Source organism: Engraulis encrasicolus, chromosome 2 (genome assembly GCF_034702125.1).
Source record: "Engraulis encrasicolus isolate BLACKSEA-1 chromosome 2, IST_EnEncr_1.0, whole genome shotgun sequence".
Lineage (NCBI taxonomy): Eukaryota > Metazoa > Chordata > Actinopteri > Clupeiformes > Engraulidae > Engraulis > Engraulis encrasicolus.
The window spans coordinates 54252286-54257285 of record NC_085858.1 but is presented as its reverse complement, the minus strand read 5'-3'; the positions used below and the strand labels follow the sequence as shown (position 1 = coordinate 54257285).

Sequence of the window (5000 nt, the reverse complement as noted above, 5' to 3'; positions counted from 1 at the left end):
TTTGCCTGTGTCTTTCCCGCGTCTCTCTTTTTCTCTTTCTGCGTCTCTCTCTTCCCTAGCCCCTTCTCTCTCTCTCTCTCTCTCTCTCTCTCTCTCTCTCTCTCTCTCTCTCTCTCTCTCTCTCTCTCCCAGCCTGACCTTTGCAATGTGATATCATCGCCTGCCTTGTAAGGCAAGCGTTGCCCGGGCAACCACGGACTCCACCTGTCTCTCACCCAACCCCCTTTTTTTCTTTCGCTCTCTCCCTCTCTGTTTTCCTCTGGCTCTCTCGCTCTCCCGCGCCATCTTCCCTCACTTCGTCACTCTCTCTCTCTTCCTCTCTCTTTTTCTCTCTCTCTCTCTCTCTCTCTCTCTCTCTCTCTCTCTCTCTCTCTTTTATATCCAGTTATCCCCTCCGCTTTGCATAATATACACGCCATTCCCTCACACTGGGCTCCTTCCCATCTGTTTTGCCTGCGTTGTGCCTTAAGCATTGTCATGGGAGACGGAGAGAACAGGTAGAACCAGTCTGCAATACACCAGAGGAGAGGAGAGGAGAGGAGAGGAGAGGAGAGGAGAGGAGAGGAGAGGAGAGGAGAGGAGAGTAGTGGAGAGGAGAGGAGAGAAGAGGGGAGGAGAGCAGAGGAGAGGAGAGGGGAGGAGAGAGGAATGAGAGGAGAGGAGAAGAGAGCAGAGGAGAGGAGAGGAGAGGAGAGGAAAAGAGGAGAGGAAAAGAGGAGAGGAGAGGAAAAGAGGAGAGGAAAGAGGGGGAGAGGAGAGGAGAGGAGAGGAAAGGAGAGGAGATGAAAAGAGGAGAGGAGAGGAGAGGAGAGGAGAGGAGAGGAGAGGAGGGCAAGGGCAGATGTAGCCATTAGCACAATTTACATCAGCGTGCCAGAGAGTGCTGCAGTATGCCTTCGTCTATACCCCCACAGTACAGCACAGTACAGCAAGCATGTCTGAGGGAATTCAGCCAACCCCCGTCTCTATAGGGGAATGATCAGCATCGTTTCCGCAGATGTGTGTGTGTGTGTGTGTGTGTGTGTGTGTGTGTGTGTGTGTGTGTGTGTGTGTGTGTGTGTGTGTGTGTGTGTGTGTGTGTGTGTGTGTGTGTGTGTGTGTGTGTGTTTATGAGTTTATAAATATGATCATGAATTCACTGTACGCCTGTGTGTGTGTGTGTGTGGACATACTGTTGGAGCATGTGTTTTTGTTGCTGACTAGGCAGTTGAAGAGGGGGTGTGCACTGTGTACTGTGTGTGTGCACTGCGTGTGTGTGTGTGTGTGGGTGTATGTATGTGTGCATATGTGTGTGTGCACTGTGTGTGCACTGTATGTGTGTGTGTGTGTGTGTGCGTGCGTTTGTGCGTGTGTGTGTGTATGTGTGTGCGTGCCTTCCTGTACCTGTGTGTGTATTCTTCATGCTTTTGTTTCTATGCAACCTCTGCTTGTGCACAGGTGTGTTCACATGCTTGTTATACGGGTAGATGACGTGACGTGTAAATTTTGCTGTCGCAGGCTCTTAAAATTAAGTAAATTCATGCTTTTCAAAATTGTCAATGCTTTAAATGATTAAACTAATGTCGTTGTTGTGAAAAAGTAATGTGTAATAAATCCAGAGCTTAAATAAGTATACTTAATTTTGAGTCAAATGTCACATTTGTCCTATGGTGTGACTGAGGCAAGCCTGGTTCTCCATATTAAAACATTTTTAAATAAATGATCAAAGCTCAGTCATTTGTCTAAACAACCCTGGCATGTTTTTCAAGGTGTCTATTTTAGCAAGTGGCAATGCTTAATTTTTTTCCTGTTTTTCTGAGACCGTATGGACTTATGAAACTTTGTCGCAGAAAATAATGTCCTGTGGTGTGACATCATTTTTTTGTTAATTCTGTGGATAATTATCTATTGTTGAAGCTCCAGCGGTACATAAATTGTGACTTTAGACCCTTAAGAAGCCAATGGCAAGGGTGGATTTTAGATTTTTCTCTCAGAGTTCTTCAGTCAATCAATTATGTTTTGCTACCACAAGATGTATTAGTTTTGTAGTCCTTTGGTGTGTGACAACCATAAAATACATTTGACAATAGTGTAATATTTTTCATATTTTTTTCTTATGTAGATGTATGAAAATGCATCTTACTAAAGGTGAAATTGTATTTCAGTTGGCAACGACATGGCTTTAAATTAACTCAAAAGCTCAAAAGTCCTATGGTGTGATGGTAAAAGTCCTATGGTGTGATGGTAAAAGTCCTATGGTGTGACACTTTGGAGTATCACACCAAAGGACAAACAGGTCACACCAATGGACTAGATATTTGAGAAATAGCTTTTAAAACAACTGGTAGTACATACTTTTTTGTTTTGTTGTTTGACTAGATAAATATTGCGTATTCAAATTACTTATTCCTTTATTGGCCTTTGGAATTTATACTTTGATGCATTGTTGATGAATATTTGCTGTTGATTTTAGATACTGTCAAATGATATAAAATGTCATTAATGGTGCTTTGAAACCATAAAATATAACGGTAACAGTGAAGGAAAGATCAGTGAGAGAGTATATAGAGGAGTATAGATGAATAAAGTATGCTGTGGAGAGCTCAATATACAGCATAAATGTGCTGTCCAGCTTGAGATACCAAACAGGCACTGGCCACTACACACTACAGGTTCAATGGTGTGACAGTCATAGCATACCTACAAAAGTGTGATGGTCATGCCAAGGTCACCCTTCAGTATGAGTCTTATGAGCTCTGCAGGTTACATTCAATGACCGCATGGCTGTCATTAAGAGGTACGATAGGCTGATAATCGACGATTCAAAGACTTATAAGTGTAAAGTGTAGGTCCATATTGACTACAACATTATATTATGATCAAAAGACAAAATAATCATGTTGATATATTTGTTTCTGGCTCAGTTTTGCATTTCTGTCCTTTAGCGTGTGACATGAATGTCCTACGGTGTGACATGTTTTAAACGCTCAAATATTTGTTTGAGCTAAACAATATGTTTGATAAACACTGAATATTGCATTAGGGAAGAACAAATTATCGTCCCTGAAAAGTTAGTATAAATTCGGACAATTTTGAACATTTAAAAGAAAGATATCCCTGTTTTTCCTCTAAGGTTTCTAATAATCTCACATCTAATGGGAAAAAAAATACTTAAATGGTCATTTCTCCTTTAAAAAATTGCAATAAATATGAAGAGTGTAACAATGTTCATAAAACTCCATCCAGCCATTTCTACATTACTTAATATATTTATTTCTTAACATCACACCAAAGGACATATTTTCAGCAAATTGCTTTATCAACGTAAATAAATAATCAATGAATAGACCAACATTGTGACCACTTGGATTTTTTGAAAGATTAATTGCTGCACTACGTAGACATATACTTTTTTCCCTCATAAACAATGTTTTGTGAAAAAAATGTTTTTTGCTGCCTATCCGTCATCTACCCATACATGCAGCGTGTGTGTGTCCTGTGTGTTTTTCTCTCTCCCCCCAGCCCCCTGTGCTCCTGTCCTCTCCTGCCTCTAGTTTAACCCAGGTCATGTTTCGGATTCCTAGCTCGATGTGATGGAGCAGCCCTGCTGAAGGACCCCATTATGTACAAAAGCATCCACTGGCTGCAATCGTGAGCGGGGGGAAAGCCTTCCAGGTCCTCAACAGAGTGCTTGTTCCTCTCCTGTGCCATTTCTGTGCTCTTACGTTTATCAAGTGCACCGGCTCGTTTTCAAGTGCTCGGTGCTGCCCTGCGAAGCCAAATGTAACTTAAGCACATAGACTGTTTTGTTTAGACTGTAAATGGACTGTATTACATCTCTTATGCCGTGTGACTAGGACCCTAGTGTCACATACAGTGTAAATAATGTATAAGCCCTTCTAGGGATGAGCATTGGAAACTAGCTTTTTGCTATATGCTATGATGCTTGCTGTTTGGTTGTTATTCAACCTACATGCTATGAATCTGTCCTTAACAAATAAACGAAACTAAACTAATGTTAACTTGTCCTATAACACAATCAATTGTTACAAAAATGACTTACTACTACAGTACTATTTATGCAGTGCGTAGTATGTAGATGGTGTTCTCAATTTCAATATTCATGAGTTATTCCACTTTGCCCTTGTAGGGCGTCGTGGTTCAGTTTGTTGTAACTATTCATCGACATTGTCTTGTGGTGTAATGGCCACTTATGCTTATGAACCTCAAGCAGTGGTAAGTGTTATTGCCAGGCTAATTTGCAAATTGGTTTATAGTGTGGTTTAGTTTTCTGCATCACATATTATTCCACAGTGTTTCATAACAGCGATGCGAGTATGTTATGAACATGTCACAATGCTCCATAAAAATGCTCACTTTGTCAGCCATTATCCATTAGCATAACTGTTAGTTGTTAGCATAAATGCTATGTTCCCCAAATTGGACTCAGGCTTACAGAATTATCGGTGCACAGTATCGGTCTGTTATTGCCTATGGGGCATTGCATGTTTGATGTTATTTTTCAGCACTTAGTTACATAAGGTCTTTTAGCGCTCTGATCGTCCAAATCTCCAATGCTTCGCTCCAGTTTTGGCATAGTGGATCGCTTCATACTGAGTCTTTCATGGAAGCATTTAACTCGAGGCACGTTCATATTTGTGCACTGTGTTTGCTGTGCATGTATGTTATTATTGTTGTGCATCATTTTTGTGTGTATTTGTGTGTGTATGTGTGTGTATGTGTGTGGGTGCAGGGGTTCGTGTGTGTGTCTGTAACAAATCTGTGTAGTCACATATGTGCATAAGTGTGTTTACCTGCCTCTGGGTGTTCCTCTCCTGTGTGTGTAATTGGGTGTTCATGTGTGTGTTTGCCTGAGTGTGTGCACCCATGTCTTAGTATGCTCGTGTGTGTATATTAGCCCCTTCTGCATACAGTACCTTCTTGCAGGAGATTGTCTGTGTACTGTATGAATATAAGTGTACATAAGTAAACTATGTAGCCTACGTGTAGTGTACACATAG

The 5000-nt window shown here is 41.2% G+C and overlaps 1 protein-coding gene across 1 annotated transcript in view; it reads right to left on the bottom strand.

The window, feature by feature from the left end:
• The window catches only part of srcin1a (SRC kinase signaling inhibitor 1a), a 165305-nt gene that overhangs the window by 90079 nt on the left and 70226 nt on the right, over positions 1 to 5000 (bottom strand). The gene's annotated exons all lie outside the window — the stretch shown is intronic.